Genomic DNA, 19,979 nt, shown 5'->3' on the forward strand with positions numbered 1-19,979 from the left:
AGGGTGCCTGACTACAAGCCACATCCCAGAAGGTGCCTGACTACACGCCACAACCCAGAGGGTGCCTGACTACAAGCCACATCCCAGAGGGTGCCTGACTACAAGCCACATCCCAGAGGGTGCCTGACTACAAGCCACAACCCAGAGGGTGCCTGACTACAAGCCACACCCCAGAGGGTTCCTGACTACAAGCCACATCCCAGAGGGTGCCTGACTAGAGGACATCATCCCATGTGATTGAAGCACATCAAACACTGGTAGATGGCTAGAAAATGATCTTGTTAATTCAAGGGGTCTCGGTTTAACACTTGGTCCCTCTTAGAAAACATGTTGGTTTAGATCCCCAAATGGTGTTGGAAGTCCCATCCCCTACAAGGTTCCTTTCCTTCGATAAATGCCTTTAAAAGTGCTTGTCCTAGCCAAGTTTTTTTTGTGGATCTATGAAGAGTTTTATGTCAGTTTAAGCATTTTTTTTCTTTTAAGCAGTAGTCCTGTGATGATCATCTGGGACCAATTTTATTGAGCTGTTAGGCAGGAAATATTGCTAAAACAGTTCTCTATTATTTTATGCTTGGATCCTTTTTGTGCCTATAAGCAGCTCTATGAAATTTGCCCCTGATGATCTATGTCTTGATATGGTTTGTACTGATGTAGTACATTGTAATTTTCTTTCAGATGATTGTGACGACTGCTTTCCAGCCTGACTACAAGCCACATCCCAGAGGGTGCCTGACTACAAGCCACATCCCAGAGGGTGCCTGACTACAAGCCACATCCCAGAGGGTGCCTGACAACGAGCCACATCCCAGAGGGTGCCTGACTACAAGCCACATCCCAGAGGGTGTCTGACTACAAGCCACATCCCAGAGGGTGCCTGACCACAAGCCACATCCCAGAGGGTGCCTGACTACAAGCCACAACCCAGAGGGTGCCTGACTACAAGCCACATCCCAGAGGGTGCCTGACTACAAGCCACATCCCAGAGGGTGCCTGACTACAAGCCACAACCCAGAGGGTGCCTGACTACAAGCCACATCCCAGAGGGTTCCTGACTACAAGCCACATCCCAGAGGGTGCCTGACTAGAGGACATCATCCCATGTGATTGAAGCACATCAAACATTGGTAGATGGCTAGAAAATGATCTTGTTAATTCAAGGGGTCTCGGTTTAACACTTTGTCCCTCTTAGAAAACATGTTGGTTTAGATCCCCAAATGGTGTTGGAAGTCCCATCCCCTACAAAGTTCCTTTCCTTCGATAAATGCCTTTAAAAGTGCTTGTGCTAGCCAAGTTTTTTTTTGTGGATCTATGAAGAGATTTATGTCAGTTTAAGCATTTTTTTTCTTTTAAGCAGTAGTCCTGTGATGATCATCTGGGACCAATTTAATTGAGCTGTTTAGGCAGGAAATATTGCTAAAACAGTTCTCTATTATTTTATGCTCGGATCTTTTTGTGCCTATAAGCAGCTCTATGAAATTTGCCCCTGATGATCTATGTCTTTATATGGTTTGTACTGATGTAGTACATTGTAATTTTCTTTCAGATGATTGTGACGACTGCTTTCCAGCCTGACTACAAGCCACATCCCAGAGGGTGCCTGACTACAAGCCACATCCCAGAGGGTGCCTGACTACAAGCCACATCCCAGAGGGTGCCTGACAACGAGCCACATCCCAGAGGGTGCCTGACTACAAGCCACATCCCAGAGGGTGTCTGACTACAAGCCACATCCCAGAGGGTGCCTGACTACAAGCCACATCCCAGAGGGTGCCTGACTACAAGCCACATCCCAGAGGGTGCCTGCCTAGAGGACATCATCCCATGTGATTGAAGCACATCAAACATTGGTAGATGGCTAGAAAATGATCTTGTTAATTCAAGGGGTCTCGGTTTAACACTTGGTCCCTCTTAGAAAACATCTTGGTTTAGATCCCCAAATGGTGTTGGAAGTCCCATCCCCTACAAGGTTCCTTTCCTTCGATAAATGCCTTTAAAAGTGCTTGTGCTAGCCAAGTTTTTTTTGTGGATCTATGAAGAGTTTTATGTCAGTTTAAGCATTTTTTTTGTTTTAAGCAGTAGTCCTGTGATGATCATCTGGGACCAATTTTATTGAGCTGTTTAGGCAGGAAATATTGCTAAAACAGTTCTCTATTATTTTATGCTCGGATCTTTTTGTGCCTATAAGCAGCTCTATGAAATTTGCCCCTGATGATCTATGTCTTTATATGGTTTGTACTGATGTAGTACATTGTAATTTTTTCATCAGATGATTGTGACGACTGCTTTACAGCCTGACTACAAGCCACCTTCCAGAGGGTGCCTGACTACAAGCCACATCCCAGAGGGTGCCTGACTACAAGCCACATCCCTGAGGGTGCCTGACTACAAGCCACATCCTTACCATCACTAATTTATTTATAACTCTGCTATACTAACCAAACTTGTACGTCCTACCCAGTTACTGCTTGCGCAGCGTTGCACACTAACCTAAATCTACTAAGCTCATATCCCAGCATGCTTGCATTGCATGTGACATCTTAATCTCTCACTCTACACCATCCGTCATTGTTAACACGTCATATAACAACCACGCACACCATTTTTGTACACCTGACAGTCATAAACTTAACATGAATAACTCTGTTTCGAAGTGCACTTTTCTCACTGTTTATGTTTGTGTTTTATTTTCTACGGCGTCGGTGAACTGGAACCATCTGCCTGACTACAAGCCTCATCCCAGAGGGTGCATGACTACAAGCCACATCCCAGAGGGTGCCTGACTACGAGCCACATCCCAGAGGGTGCCTGACTACAAGCCACATCCCAGAGGGTGCCTGACTACAAGCCACAACCCAGAGGGTGCCTGACTACAAGCCACATCCCATAGGGTGCCTGACTACAAGCCACATCCCAGAGGGTGCCTGACTACAAGCCACAACCCAGAGGGTGCCTGACTACAAGCCACATCCCAGAGGGTTCCTGACTACAAGCCACATCCCAGAGGGTGCCTGACTAGAGGACATCATCCCATGTGATTGAAGCACATCAAACATTGGTAGATGGCTAGAAAATGATCTTGTTAATTCAAGGGGTCTCGGTTTAACACTTTGTCCCTCTTAGAAAACATGTTGGTTTAGATCCCCAAATGGTGTTGGAAGTCCCATCCCCTACAAAGTTCCTTTCCTTCGATGAATGCCTTTAAAAGTGCTTGTCCTAGCCAAGTTTTTTTTTGTGGATCTATGAAGAGTTTTATGTCAGTTTAAGCATTTTCTTTCTTTTAAGCAGTAGTCCTGTGATGATCATCTGGGACCAATTTTATTGAGCTGTTAAGGCAGGAAATATTGCTAAAACAGTTCTCTATTATTTTATGCTTGGATCCTTTTTGTGCCTATAACCAGCTCTATGAAATTTGCCCCTGATGATCTGTGTCTTGATATGGTTTGTACTGATGTAGTACATTGTAATTTTCTTTCAGATGATTGTGACGACTGCTTTCCAGCCTGACTACAAGCCACATCCCAGAGGGTGCCTGACTACAAGCCACATCCCAGAGGGTGCCTGACTACAAGCCACATCCCAGAGGGTGCCTGACTACGAGCCACATCCCAGAGGGTGCCTGACTACAAGCCACAACCCAGAGGGTGCCTGACTACAAGCCACATCCCAGAGGGTGCCTGACTACAAGCCACATCCCAGAGGGTGCCTGACTACAAGCCACATCCCAGAGGGTGCCTGCCTAGAGGACATCATCCCATGTGATTGAAGCACATCAATCATTGGTAGATGGCTAGAAAATGATCTTGTTAATTCAAGGGGTCTCGGTTTAACACTTGGTCCCTCTTAGAAAACATCTTGGTTTAGACCCCCAAATGGTGTTGGAAGTCCCATCCCCTACAAGGTTCCTTTCCTTCGATAAATGCCTTTAAAAGTGCTTGTCCTGGCCAAGTTTTTTTTTGTGGATCTTTGAAGAGTTTTATGTCAGTTTAAGCATTTTTTTTGGTTTAAGCAGTAGTCCTGTGATGATCATCTGGGACCAATTTTATTGACCTTTTTAGGCAGAAAATATTGCTAAAACAGTTCTATATTATTTTATGCTTGGATCCTTTTTGCACCTATAAGCAGCTCTATGAAATTTGCCCCTGATGATCTATGTCTTTATATGGTTTGTACTGATGTAGTACATTGTAATTTTCTTTCAGATGGTTGTGACGACTGCTTTCAAGCCTGACTACAAGCCACATCCCAGAGGGTGCCTGACTACAAGCCACATCCCCGAGGGTTCCTGCCTACAAGCCACATCCCAGAGGGAGCCTGACTACAAGCTACATCTCAGAGGGTGCCTGACTACAAGCCACATCCCAGAGGGTGCCTGACTACAAGCCACATCCCAGAGGGTGCCTGACTACAAGCCACATCCTTAACATCACTAATTTATTTATAACTCTGCTATACTAACCAAACTTGCACGTCCTACCCAGTTACTGCTTGCGCAGCGTTGCACACTAACCTAAATCTACTAAGCTCATATCCCAGCATGCTTGCATTGCATGTGACATCTTAATCTCTAACCCTACACCATCCGTCATTGTTTACACGTCATATACCAACCACGCACTCCATTTTTGTACACCTGACAGTCATAAACTTAACATGAATAACTCTGTTTCGAAGTGCACTTTTCTCACTGTTTATGTTTGCCTTTTATTTTCTACGGCGACGGTGAACTGGAACCATCTGACTGACTACAAGCCGCATCCCAGAGAGTGCCTGACTACAAGCCACATCCCAGAGGGTGCCTGACTACGCGCCACATCCCAGAGGGTGCCTGACTACAAGCCACATCCCAGAGGGTGCCTGACTACAAGCCACAACCCAGAGGGTGCCTGACTACAAGCCACATCCCAGAGGGTGCCTGACTACAAGCCACATCCCAGAGGGTGTCTGACTACAAGCCACATCCCAGAGGGTGCCTGACTACAAGCCACATCCCAGAGGGTGCCTGACTACAAGCCACATCCCAGAGGGTGCCTGCCTAGAGGATATCATCCCATGTGATTGAAGCACATCAAACATTGGTAGATGGCTAGAAAATGATCTTGTTAATTCAAGGGGTCTCGGTTTAACACTTGGTCCCTCTTAGAAAACATGTTGGTTTAGATCCCCAAATGGTGTTGGAAGTCCCATCCCCTACAAGGTTCCTTTCCTTCGATAAATGCCTTTAAAAGTGCTTGTGCTAGCCAAGTTTTTTTTGTGGATCTATGAAGAGTTTTATGTCAGTTTAAGCATTTTTTTTGGTTTAAGCAGTAGTCCAGTGATGATCATCTGGGACCAATTTTATTGAGCTGTTTAGGCAGGAAATATTGCTAAAACAGTTCTCTATTATTTTATGCTCGGATCATTTTGTGCCTATGAACAGCTCTATGAAATTTGCCCCTGATGATCTATGTCTTTATATGGTTTGTACTGATGTAGTACATTGTAATTTTTTTTCAGATGATTGTGACGACTGCTTTGGTGCCTGACTACAAGCCACATCCCAGAGGGTGCCTTAGGCGCGCGGTCCATTTAGGGCCGGTTCGGCAATCATCCACGATTGTCAAACGATTACAGTAGCAAACGATTCAGCAGCGGTTGTGAGACGATTGGGGGATAGGTTCTTCAAACGCTTCAGTGCGCTGAGCTTGTCTAGTCGTCCGGAGTCCGAACAAAGGGGCTATAATAGGATTACTGTCCATTGTGTTGGGATTATAGCTTTGACTGTTCGGTTGTGGACTATGAATATGAATTTAAAAACTAAAATGTTCTAACGCGTTATTTTTGCGCTGTGTTTTTTCCATTTCTAAAATGCTCGTCAAAAGATACCACACATACTTTTTTTAATCGTGAAAAACGATGAAGTATAACCTCACATTCTACTTTACCTCTTTTTGTCATGTATTTGCTTAGCCTAGCGCTGGCAACGTCAATGTACCTCACATGGGTACATCATGTACATGTATACTCGATTTGAGCGTTCGAGACGAACTCAATTTTTGGTTGGTTCTGACCAACTAAGAATGTTTCCCAACTAATGTGTATCTTTTTAATAAACGTATGACCAGGTTGTTGAATTTGGGTGTGATCTGCAAATAGGATTGTAATCAGTACGTCCTCGTCAGAAGGTTTAATTTTGAATTATTTTAATTTTAAACATACTGTTGGCATTGAAGAAGAAAAACAATTGCATTAATAAAAAGACTGCAATAAAAAAATACCTAATGTATGTGTGTGTACTTATTTGTTTTACGCTTAATTGGAATAAATTAACAGATCTTATTATCAGAACATTTTGTTTATACCCTTCCCGTTTGTAAGTTTAAGATAAAACTCTCTATGTTTAAGGTTGATCAGACAAGGTTGATCAGACAATCTCGTGCTTTAATATAAATTTGTTTCCTGGAAAAGTATAAATAAATTTGGAGTCCGATTTTGGTGAAAATCTGAAACATAAATATTACAAATCTGTGAAATTATAAATGAACAGTTGAATCACTTTTTATTACAAAGACGCATCATGTTAAATCTTTTTTTTGAATGTGTTAAAAGCCGTGTTTTGCCCCCAAAAATATGTTCACTCATGATGCTAAGAAAAAGCTACTACCTGGACGTACACACACCTAGCCAAAACCAAACCATTGTTACCAGTACTCCTGGCCGTGGAGGATTAGTTGGGATTAGCGAGGGATTAGCGGTGGAAGTGTCATGATAGCCTGGTGTAGGCGAACTCTTTTGTTAGTTGTAAACCACAGTCAAGTGCCAACTCTTTTGTGTTTCACCTCAGTAAGTCTTTCTATAATCTCTGGAAACGATTGCGTCCCGAAACTCAGCCGATTGACCCTCTGTAAAATAATCGTTTGCGGCAATCGTGGATGATTGCCGAACCGGCCCTAAATGGACCGCGCGCCTTACTACAAGCCACATCCTTACCATCACTAATTTATTTATAACTCTGCTATACTAACCAAACTTGTACGTCCTACCCAGTTACTGCTTGCGCAGCGTTGCACACTAACCTAAATCTACTAAGCTCATATCCCAGCATGCTTGCATTGCATGTGACATCTTAATCTCTAACTCTACACCATCCGTCATTGTCAACACGTCATATAACAACCACGCACACCATTTTTGTACACCTGACAGTCATAAACTTAACATGAATAACTCTGTTTCGAAGTGCACTTTTCTCACTGTTTATGTTTGTCTTTTATTTTCTACGGCGACGGTGAACTAGAACCATCTGCCTGACTACAAGCCACATCCCAGAGGGTGCCTGACTACGAGCCACATCCCAGAGGGTGCCTGACTACGAGCCACATACCAGAGGGTGCCTGACTACAAGCCACATCCCAGAGGGTGCCTGACTACAAGCCACATCCCAGAGGGTGACTGACTACAAGCCACATCCCAGAGGGTGCCTGACTACAAGCCACATCCCAGAGGGTGCCTGCCTAGAGGACATCATCCCATGTGATTGAAGCACATCAAACATTGGTAGATGGCTAGAAAATGATCTTGTTAATTCAAGGGGTCTCGGTTTAACACTTGGTACCTCTTAGAAAACATTTTGGTTTAGATCCCCAAATGGTGTTGGAAGCCCCATCCCCTACAAGGTTCCTTTCCTTCGATAAATGCCTTTAAAAGTGCTTGTGCTCGCCAAGTTTTTTTTTGTGGATCTATGAAGAGTTTTATGTCAGTTTAAGCATTTTTTTTCTTTTAAGCAGTAGTCCTGTGATGATCATCTGGGACCAATTTTATTGAGCTGTTTAGGCAGGAAATATTGCTAAAACAGTTCTCTATTATTTTATGCTTGGATCCTTTTTGTGCCTATAAGCAGCTCTATGAAATGTGCCCCTGATGATCTATGTCTTTATATGGTTTGTACTGATGTAGTACATTGTAATTTTCTTTCAGATGATTGTAACGACTGCTTTCCAGCCTGACTACAAGCCACATCCCAGAGGGTGCCTGACTACAAGCCACATCCCAGAGGGTGCCTGACTACGAGCCACGTCCCAGAGGGTGCCTGACTACAAGCCACATCCCAGAGGGTGCGTGACTACAAGCCACAACCCAGAGGGTGCCTGACTACAAGCCACATCCCAGAGGGTGCCTGACTACAAGCCACATCCCAGAGGGTGCCTGACTACAAGCCACATCCCAGAGGGTGCCTGCCTAGAGGACATCATCCCATGTGATTGAAGCACATCAAACATAGGTAGATGGCTAGAAAATGATCTTGTTAATTCAACGGGTCTCGGTTTAACACTTGGTCCCTCTTAGAAAAAATTTTGGTTTAGATCCCCAAATGGTGTTGGAAGTCCCATCCCCTACAAGGTTCCTTTCCTTCGATAAATGCCTTTAAAAGTGCTTGTGCTCGCCAAGTTTTTTTTGTGGATCTATGAAGAGTTTTATGTCAGTTTAAGCATTTTTTTTCTTTTAAGCAGTAGTCCTGTGATGATCATCTGGGACCAATTTTATTGAGCTGTTTAGGCAGGAAATATTGCTAAAACAGTTCTCTATTATTTTATGCTCGGATCTTTTTGTGCCTATAAGCAGCTCTATGAAATTTGCCCCTGATGATCTATGTCTTTATATGGTTTGTACTGATGTAGTACATTGTAATTTTCTTTCAGATGATTGTGACGACTGCTTTACAGCCTGACTACAAGCCACATTCCAGAGGGTGCCTGACTACAAGCCACATCCCAGAGGGTGCCTGACTACAAGCCACATCCCAGAGGGTGCCTGACTACAAGCCACATCCTTACCATCACTAATTTATTTATAACTCTGCTATACTAACCAAACTTGTACGTCCTACCCAGTTACTGCTTGCGCAGCGTTGCACACTAACCTAAATCTACTAAGCTCATATCCCAGCATGCTTGCATTGCATGTGACATCTTAATCTCTAACTCTACACCATCCGTCATTGTTAACACGTCATATAACAACCACGCACACCATTTTTGTACACCTGACAGTCATAAACTTAACATGAATAACTCTGTTTCGAAGTGCACTTTTCTCACTGTTTATGTTTGTCTTTTATTTTCTACAGCGACGGTGAACTGGAACCATCTGCCTGACTACAAGCCTCATCCCAGAGGGTGCATGACTACAAGCCACATCCCAGAGGGTGCCTGACTACAGCCACATCCCAGAGGGTGCCTGACTACAAGCCACATCCCAGAGGGTGCCTGACTACAAGCCACAACCCAGAGGGTGCCTGACTACAAGCCACATCCCAGAGGGTGCCTGACTACGAGCCACATCCCAGAGGGTGCCTGACTACAAGCCACATCCCAGAGGGTGCCTGACTACAAGCCACATCCCAGAGGGTGCCTGACTACAAGCCACATCCCAGAGGGTGCCTGACTACAAGCCACATCCCAGAGGGTGCCTGACTACAAGCCACATCCCAGAGGGTGCCTGACTACAAGCCACATCCCAGAGGGTGCCTGCCTAGAGGACATCATCCCATGTGATTGAAGCACATCAAACATTGGTAGATGGCTAGAAAATGATCTTGTTAATTCAAGGGGTCTCGGTTTAACACTTGGTCCCTCTTAGAAAACATGTTGGTTTAGACCCCCAAATGGTGTTGGAGGTCCCATCCCCTACAATGTTCCTTTCCTTCGATACATGCCTTTAAAAGTGCTTGTCCTAGCCAAGTTTTTTTTTGTGGATCTATGAGGAGTTTTATGTCAGTTTAAGCATTTTTTTTCTTTTAAGCAGTAGTCCTGTGATGATCATCTGGGACCAATTTTATTGAGCTGTTTTTTAGGCAGAAAATATTGCTAAAACAGTTCTCTATTATTTTATGCTTGGATCCTTTTTGTGCCTATAAGCAGCTCTATGAAATTTGCCCCTGATGATCTATGTCTTTATATGGTTTGTACTGATGTAGTACATTGTAATTTTCTTTCAGATGATTGTGACGACTGCTTTCCAGCCATCCCGTCAACATGGACCATGAAGATGTGACATCACAGTACAGAGAGAGAGATACATCATGGCTTGAGGCAGCTACATACCAGGGTCCCAAATGGAATTTGAAGGTAACATGTCTTTTAGTTAAGCTTGAGTTGAAAGTTTAGAAATCCATTGAAGTGCATAAAATAGACATTTCTTGGGTCTCATAATTAAAGTTAGTCCCATTTACCTTGCACGAATACTGCATGTTAAAGCGCCAGGAGCGTCATTGAGTGAGGGATATGCATGCTTTATAAAAAGCCATTATTGTTACTATTATGCACAAATCTTCGATCATTAAATCCAAGTCGCAATCTAACTGTATTTTCTTTCTTTTTTTGATCATATTACAGGACTAACACAGTCGAACAACTTTGAGTTGGACACATCAAGATGCTTAGCAACCTTATGCAGTACCATTAAAAATTAGCATAGCATACAACATCATCACCACCTCATCTAAGGCGTCATGACAACAGATGGACACATTGTCAACAGAATGAACCCCAAGAACACGAATGAGACGAAGAGACGAAGAGACAGACCAAGTTGGCGATAGATGGATGACATCAGAGAATTTACAAGCGTCACTCGGATGCAACAAGCACAAGAAAGATCAAGGTGGAATGGTGATGAAGAGGCCTTCCTTCTGCAGTATGAAGCCACATAGGCTAGATATTATGTCACTTAAAATAACACACAAAAAGATTTGTGAAGATTTCACATTTCGTTGGCCTGTTTAATTCATTCTTGGAAGTATATGTGCTTTTCGAATTATTGTCAACATACTTGAAATGAGGTACTTCATTACAAGTATGTAGACAGAATACATGTTAAACTTGTATCGAGGTACTATACAAGTTCATGTATTCACATACAAAAACTGCATGTTTGTAATGAGGTACTTCATTACAATCATGTAATTATAACATGCTTGCAATGAAGTACCTTATTGCAAGTATGTAAACGTTTCATGTGCGTAATGAAGTACCGCATTACAACCGTGAAACAAGTTAAGTTAATTTGTAATGCAGTTTGCTCATTACAAAATACGAAACAACACAAGTTTATTTGTAGTAAATTCATAACAAATAAAAAGAGCACAATTTCTTTTAAGGAGTGTGTTTAAGTGTTTATTAGACATTAAGTTTTGTATTGTTACTACTTAATTTGTCTTTCAATTATTTATTAGTTTAATTGTTTACATGGTATTTGTTCTGGGGTAGCTTACATGGTGGCCACCATGTTGTTTTGTTGGTAACTCTTAATAAAGCTTTTAATGTGAAAGGTCATGACATTGTGTTGTGTGAATATGGAGGTTGTTTAAGAGTACTCATTTAACGAGTTTGTTTAATTACAAGGGTCATGACACTGTCATAGAGTACTCATTAACGAGGTTATTTCATTACAAAGGTCATGACAATGTCGTAGAGTCCTCATTAACGAGGTGATTTAATTACAAAGGTCATGACAATGTCATATAGTACTCATTAACGAGGTGATTTAGTTAAAAAGGTCATGACAATGTCATAGAGTACTCATTAACGAGGTGATTTAGTTAAAAAGGTCATGACAATGTCATAGAGTACTCATTAACGAGGTTATTTCAATTACAAAGGTCTTGACATTGTCTTAGCTGTATAGAGTACTCAGTAATAGGTTAATATAATTATAAAGGTCATGACGTTGTCTTAGCTGTATAGAGTACTCATTAACAAGGTTTTATAATTACAAAGGTCATGAGATTGTCTTAGCTGTATAGAGTACTCATTAACAAGGTTTTATTATTACAAAGGTCATGACATTGTCTTAGCTGTATAGAGTACTCATTAACAAGGTTTTATAATTACAAAGGTCATGACATTGTCTTAGCTGTATAGAGTACTCATTAACAAGGTTTTATAATAACAAAGGTCATGACATTGTCTTAGCTGTATAGAGTACTCATTAACAAGGTTTTATAATTACAAAGGTCATGGCTTTGTCTTAGCTGTATAGAGTACTCATTAACAAGGTTTTATAATAACAAAGGTCATGACATTATCTTAGCTGTATAGAGTACTCATTAACAAGGTTTTATAATTACAAAGGTCATGACTTTGTCTTAGCTGTATAGAGTACTCATTAACAAGGTTTTATAATTACAAAGGTCATGACATTGTCTTAGCTGTATAGAGTACTCATTAACAAGGTTTTATAAATACAAAGGTCATGACATTGTCTTAGCTGTATAGAGTACTCATTACCAAGGTTTTATCACTACAAAGGTCATGACAGTGTATTAGCTGTATAGAGTACACATAAACAAGGTTTTAATATTACAAAGGTCATGACATTGTCTTAGCTGTGTAGAGTACTCATTAACAAGGTTTTTTAGTACTCATGAACAAGGTTTTATAATATAATAATAACATAAAATAATAATAATAATAAATAATAATCAGAGAGGGGTAACATTACAAAGAAGCAATTGTTGTAATGGTTACACACTCGGATGTATTACGATCCCTTTTGTGGGGTGGGAGATGACAACCTTCACGTGGTCCACCCTGTTGTTAACTAATTGTCATCAAACAATACAGCTGTATATACGAATGTATATATAGCTCTATGCATCTAACCAATCTACCCCATCAGGTAAGATGGAATTTGACTCGATGAACTTTCCAGAATGTTCATGATCAGTCCATGAACATGCCTTGAACATGTTCATAACATGTTCATTAGAGCAGTTCATGAACCAAGTTCAAGAACTGTTTATCTGTTCAATTGATGGACATTTGATAGGGGAACAAAAGGGAAGCGACGAGTTCTTTATTGGCCGTTTAAAACCAGCAGGGTCGTTGCCAGGTGATAAAGGCCCGAGCAGAAGGCGAGGGCCTTTATCGCACGGCAACATACATTTAAAAACAAGTCACTACTCTTTTGTTCCCATTCATTAATGCCCTTTTGTTAAAAAGCGCGCTTAGAAATAGATATTCGCGCGCGCTTAGAAATAGATTACGCCCTGTTACTAAAAGCTATGAATTGCGTGTTCGGCATGAGTATATTGGCATATGTAAGCCTGACACGCGGAAGCCAGCCGGTTATAAACAGTTCCAGCTGGGCCGAATTTCATGGCTCTGCTTACCGTAAGCAAAAAAATCAGCGCTTACGGAAGCAGGAAATTTTGTGTCTATGGCAAGCGTATTTCACGGGTTAGCGGCGAATTTTGTCTTTTGCGCGTGCCTACTCCACATTTCTAGGCATTCTACACTTAAAAGGCTAGCTCAGAAAGCCGGTTATAAACAGCTCCAGCTGGGCCCAATTTCATGGCACTGCTTACCGTAAGCAGAGAATCAGCGCTTACGGAAGCCGGGAATTCTGTGTATAGGGCAAGCGTATTTCATGGGTTAGCGGCGAATTTTGGCTTTTGCGTGCGTACTCCACGTTTCTAGGCAATCTACGCTTAAAAGCCTAGCTAGTAAAACTTTTTCAGTAAAACTTCCGTCTAAGCTTTCTTTGCCGTTTATGAACTTTAATGAATGATCATAACTCAACTGTGTATCAGCTCCCTGGCATATTATGTTATTTTTAGTATCCGTATGTCACTCCTGAGTAATGCTCATTAACATAATTATCAATCACTTTACTTTGAAGTGTTTTCTTTTGCCATTGGGTCTAATAAAGCTGTATGAAGTTTTAAAATGTTCAATTTATGTTGCCAGGTTTTTATTCATTCAAACTTACATTTATCTTCATGAAATCAAGTACAAACAATTGTTTTCTTAAAGGATAACCAATAAACAAAGCTATTTATTGAGGCAGAGAAAAATAGAGTTTAACATTCAGTGTACAAGTATGGCTTTTTAGTAAAATAAATGCATTGGTCATGTGAAACAGGAAACAACTGTGTGATGTTGACTGATCATTGTAAAAAAAAAAAAAAAACAGAAATACCCCGCCCTGTAAAACAACCGTGCATTGTTTTGTCAAAAATGTCAAATGAAAAGGTGCCTGTGTGAATTATGATTTGTTAACCTATAAAAAATCCGGAAAAAACCGTAAGTTCTTTGGTTTGTATCCCACTCCAGTGAATTTGTCTTTGTTCACCCCAAAATCATTTACAATTTGCCCAGTCAGTAATTTCCCTTGATATGATTTGAAACTTTGCACGGTGGAAGTTTTATTAAAGAGATAGTACACAGTAAAACATCTGTTTTGAGAAGTGTTTGTTTTAAAGACCGTTGGTTAACGACTCTTTGTTCCAGAACTTCAAACCTGTAGAATTAATCTGCAAAAAAATCATTTCAAAAAGTGATTGCGTTTTTAAAAACCTGTGTCATTTGTCTCAACATGGGAAGAATTGTCCCTATATATAGGAATACAAGCTGGAAAGCATTACCGCTGTAACGATTCTTATGTTCAGTTTGTGAGTGGGGTTCAAAACTGTTGCCCCTTTTTCATCCCCATATGTACAAAAAAGGTGAAATGTTTCTCAAAATGCAATTATCTAAAGCTGTGTACTAAGCTTCACCGCAGTTATAAGTTTTTACTGACCCATTATTTGAAAGTTGACTATTATCTATAGGAATACAATCTGGGAGGCATTTTTTTTATAAAGGCACTGTTCACGTTTGGTAATTGTCAAAGCCCAGTATTATCACTTGGTGTATCCCATCATAAGCATAAAATAACAAGCCTTTAAAAATTTGGGCTCACTTGGTCATCGAAGTTGCGAGAAAACGGTGAAGAAAAAAACACCCTTGTTGAACGATTTTGTGTGCTTTCAGATGGGAATAAAATACTTCTAGCTAGAAGTCTTTTAATATTTTAGTTAGAAATTACCCCTTTCTCAAAAACTACGTTACTTCAGAGGGAGTCGTTTCCCACAATGTTTTATATCAACAACAGCTCTCCAATGCTCGTTACCAAGTCAGTTTTTAAGTTAATTGTTTTGAGTAACTACCAAACGTGTACCTTCCATTTAACGCTTCTCATTTTAATTATTTGGGAGAATAAAAAATAGGAAGGATAATCCATACAGGAATATAATCTGAGAAGCATTACCGCGGTAATGCGTGTTATGATGGGGGGGGGGGGGGGGGGTTCAAGCGTTTGTACCAGGAAGCGAAGTATACTTTTTTTCTTCTAAAATTTGCTATCTAATAAACTATCCAACTGCTGTAGGTCCTACTCCTCACCGCATGTATAAAGTTTTATGGCATTCCAGAGTTCAATATGGTCCAACTGTAAAGTATTTAGTCAAAATAGGATACAATAGGTATACAATCTGAGAAGCGTTACTGCGGTAATGCTTTTATACTCAATTTGGGGGTAATTAAAAGTGGTACCCCGTTTTCCATACTCGGACGTGTGTACTTCTCAAACGATGCAATGTAGTTCCAAAGCTGTTGTACTTCTTACCACTTAAATTTTTTTGACATTAGATTTTCAGAGTTTCATTGTCACAATAGGAAGAATAGTTCATATAGAAACACAATCTGAGAAGCATTACCGCAGTGACGCTTCTTACATTACATTTTGGGGTGGCCAGTTTCTGTTAAAGCCATTGGACACTATTGGTAATTGTCAAAGACCAGTCTTCCCACTTGCTGTATCTCAACATATGCATATAATAACAAACCTGTGAAAACTTGACCTCGATTGGTCGTCGGAGTTGCGAAATGACTATGAAAGAAAAAAATACCTTTGTCACACAATGTTGTGTGCTTTCAGATGCTTGATTTCGGGACCTCAAATTCTAAACTTGAGGTCTCGAAATCAAATTCGTGGAAAATTACCTCTTTCTCGAAAACTACCCACTTCAGAGAGAGCCGTTTCTCACAATGTTTTATACTACGAACCTCTCCCCATTACTCATTACCAAGTAAGGTTTTATGCTAATAATTGTTTTGAGTAATTACCAATAGTGTCCACTGCCTTTAAGCTATTTTTCTGTGCTTAGCAAGTTTTTTGTGCTTCCAGGCATGAATGAAATTAGTCCCACGTTCCAGTCTATTTCCTGGCAGGCAATACATTCCACTGCTCATATTATGAAAAATGCGGTATAGTAACGACCAAATAAATAGAAGGCTGGATTTCTGCACAAAAATATTGGAAAAAGTCATACAAATGGAACTTTGATAGCGCCCTCTATTGACAGGCTAATTTCATTATGATTCAAATTATATCGCCAATTGTTCTTCATCAATGTTCTCCAATAATTTCACGAAATCGCCTTAAAAATCACAGATTATTCTTCATCCATCAACCAGTTAATTCTCGCCCGTGCGTGCAGTATAAAAGTGAGTAGGACTTTTCTTATTTTGTTATTTCTAAAGATGGGATATTGGTATAAGTATGGGGCTCGTGATCAGTGATGATCAATCATTGATGGATGGTCTGCTGCGTGCATAGGAAAGTTTATTTACCAGTTACAATATGGTAGTGTTTTACCGTAGTTACAGAAGTTCCGGAGTACTCAATGATCAAAGTTGATGATTATTAAGGTTACTAGTGCTGTATTTCTTCTCTTTGGGCCTAATAATAATCCAGTTGATCTCATTGTTTTGTGTACATGCTGTATTGCCTATAAAAAAATAATATTAATAATTGACACTATAGGCCTAGATGTCCTATGTGTTTCGTTGTCTAATGATCTGTGATGTGTGCTTTGTTTACCCACGCCTGCTTCTTCTATTCTGTGGAAGAGGTAAAGACATCATCAGTGGTAAAACTCGTTCATTTCAACAATGGATGAAGGTAAGTGAAGAATTAACAACTTCTTCCCAATTTTCTCATTTGCTTTCACCTTTTTTGTTTACAGTACAGTACTCTTGATGTTGGAACCGTAATACTTACCTTCATTGGTGATGATCAGTGTTGTAGCCACGGTGGGCAACGGTGGGCGATGGTGGGCGGGCCTGCCCAGTACTGACAATTTCCGCCCGGCACTGTAGCTGAAAAACAGACTGCCAATACCACAAATAGTTCCAATGGTAGGTGTTGTATTGCATAATGGTCATTAGCCAGTGAGGCAGTTGAACATCTTCTGTGATTAATTTCTGGACAGAAGTTTTATTGGGCTGTTAAGTTTGTACAATGATGCATTAAAGCAAAATGAGTTGTCTGTCGACCCTTGTCATTTTTTATTTAATTTTTGGATATCTGAAAAGAGCGAAAGCCCTTTCTGGTTAAAAACCCTTTACATCCACAATGCACATGTATCAACCGCTAGACAAATTGCTTAGGCCTGCAGACATCCCGCTCCTCCGCCCCTTTGACTTAATATCGGAGGAACCACCTGCAACCAAGTGGGAATGACCAAAAACACTTTTCCAAAAACAAAGTGTCACCCGTCAGACAAATGTTTTGCTGCATTTGGCCTGGCAGACGCTTTGCTCCCCCCCCCCCAACTTTGTATAGGGAATGGTGTTATTGGTCATTTCAACTTGGTTTATGTGGCTCCTCCGATGTTTAACCCAGGGGTTGGGAGGGGAGGAGTCTGGCGGGCCCAATGCAGCAAAACCCTTTTCTAGCGGCTGATACTGGTTTGGGGAATAGTGTCATTGGTCATTTCAACTTTGTTTGAGGTGGTTCCTCCTCTGTTTACTTAAGTAGGGGGGGGGTGTCTGGCGGGCCCAATGCAGCAAAACTTCTGTCCGGCAGCTGAATACTGGTATTAAGAATAGTGTTAATCGTCCTAATTCTCTATGGTCATTTCAACTGCGTTTCAGGCTGTTCCTCTGATGTTTAACCCAGGGGGGGGGCGGGGGAGTTTTTAGAATTATGTATTTCAAGAGGCGGTATCACTGAGTTTGGATTGAATTTTTGGTGCGTCTTCATAAACCCTTGGAGTATCAAGAAGACGATAGGCCTACCCATGCCGGATTAACATGAGTTGAGATTTGTGAGTTTGGTGTTATTTACCGAGCTTTGTTTGTTTGTTTTGATTGACTGTTTGCAGGGAAGAGGTTGAATCAAGGAAGAGGCTGAGTGAGAAGAGTTCAGAGGACTTGAAGCATATGGATAAAAGACGAAGAGACAACCAGGTTATTACAGTTTGGAGAAATCTTTCCATAAAGCTTTGTCCTTTTTCTTGAAACTGTACTTAATTTTGGACCAATTCCAATCCATCAAGTAAATTATTTATTTGTTTATTTATTTATTCACTTAGGCTCTAAAAACTTCAAAACACACAGCAACAATAAGTAGAAAAATGTGTAATTTTTACATTATTAGTAAAATAATTAGAGACATATCAACAAAAAGCAAGCAGAAGCCTATAGGGATTGCCCAATAGGGAACAAAATCACTATCCAGTTCTTGAATTGGTCTTAACGTTTTGACTAGCTTGCTCTAGTCATCGTCAAGAGACTGACTCCGCAGTAGTGCAGTTAGTTATGATCCTATAAAGCTAAAGTAGTTGTCCCAGCCAATTTTCTATACCTTCCGCCCGGGTATAGTTACAAAGCAGGACAGTTCTTTTCAGAACAATTCTCCAAAAAATCTGATAATCTACTCTTTGCGGTAGTAGAATAAAGAAAGACAGTTCTCTAAGAACAAACTCTACCTGGCAAGTAGAAACACACATGATGTTACCGCAAACCAAATATATATTGATACCTCACCATGCAATGCCTAAATTCTTTTGTACCCTTTTCACTGATGAAAGAGGTTTCTAAAAAAATAATTACCTTGTTAGTGATTTCCAATCCATGTTTAGTTTCACCTCACATGTAGGTACTTTTTGAAATTTGTGTGTAATTTTGTTTTCCAAAAGACTTTGATGGGTTAAAACACAAGTGCTTTATTTGTCTTTAAAAAGACAAATAGTTAAGTATTTTCTGCAAATTATTTATTATGACCCATCAAAATTAACTAGGCATTTCTGAGCTTTTAAGGAACTGGTGGTTCTCAAATGTAATACTGTAAAAAATTAACTATGCCTAGTGATCAAATGCACACAAAACGTGCAACTACACATGTAGACCATTCAGACTGAATTTCTTCGTTTAACAGCAGCTGATGTAAATTTGTCCGATATTTGTCGTTTATTTTAGGTTGCGTGGAGAACCCTACAGAAGTACTTTCGACGAGCAGTAACGTCTTATGATTTTTCTCCTGTAGATGATCAGCGTATTTTAATAGAAACATGGGTCTTTAACCAATAGTTTTTTTCCGAACCAACACTATTCAAAAAGAGACTCACATGGTGTTATCGCAAAATGTTCTTATAGTTATAATTCCACCATACAAAGTTTCAAATCCTACTAATAGTGGTGGGCATCAAATAGGTGGGGGTGGGGGTGTGACAAGGGGAGGGGGGCACAATATCAAATGTCCCCCATCTTTTTGACAACCTTAATCATGAAGCCCAAGTATTGCACTGTGTAAGACCAACCCCTAATGCCATGGGCATTAATCCTGGGGGCTAAGGATGACACAACTTTTTAGAAGGGTGGGGGACACTATATCAAATGTCCCCCCTAAAAATTGACCAAAGATTGCACTACAGAGCATCTTAAATGCAGAATTTTCCCGTGCCTATAAGCTATTTGGCTTCTCACACGAATGCTCAAACATTATGATTGATGCCATTGACGGGACACAGGGTTTGGTCTTATACAGTGCAATACTTGAGTTTCAAAATAAAGATGGTCATAGACACGGGAAACATTTGAGTTTGTGCCCTCCACCCTTCAAAAATGGGGGGTGGGGTGGGGGATAGTCCCTTCCACTGTTTCAATGGGGAGGTGCAATTTTGTCAACGTTTGAGCATTAGTGTGAGAAGCCAAACAGCATAGGATCCAGGCCTGTTTAAAGGCAGTGGACACTATTGGTAGTGACTTAAAATAATTATCAGCATAAAACCTCACTTGGTAACGTGCAATGGGGAGACGTTGATAGTATCAAACATTGTGAGAAACGGCTCCCTCTGAAGTGATGTAGTTTTCGAGAAAGAAATAATTTTTCACGAA

The 19,979-nt window shown here is 40.7% G+C and overlaps 1 long non-coding RNA gene across 2 annotated transcripts; it reads left to right on the forward strand.

The window, feature by feature from the left end:
• Positions 1 to 216: 216 nt before the first annotated feature.
• LOC117289565 lies at positions 217 to 10,884 on the forward strand. Of its 2 annotated transcripts, none has more exons than XR_004518959.1 (3): positions 217 to 257; positions 9,974 to 10,103; positions 10,371 to 10,884. It is a non-coding gene; the product is annotated as an uncharacterized LOC117289565 (long non-coding RNA). The 2 variants fall into 2 exon arrangements; XR_004518958.1 differs by lacking the exon at positions 217 to 257 and adding an exon at positions 7,493 to 7,533.
• Positions 10,885 to 19,979: the final 9,095 nt, after the last annotated feature.

This window comes from Asterias rubens, chromosome 4 (genome assembly GCF_902459465.1).
Source record: "Asterias rubens chromosome 4, eAstRub1.3, whole genome shotgun sequence".
Taxonomy (NCBI): domain Eukaryota; kingdom Metazoa; phylum Echinodermata; class Asteroidea; order Forcipulatida; family Asteriidae; genus Asterias; species Asterias rubens.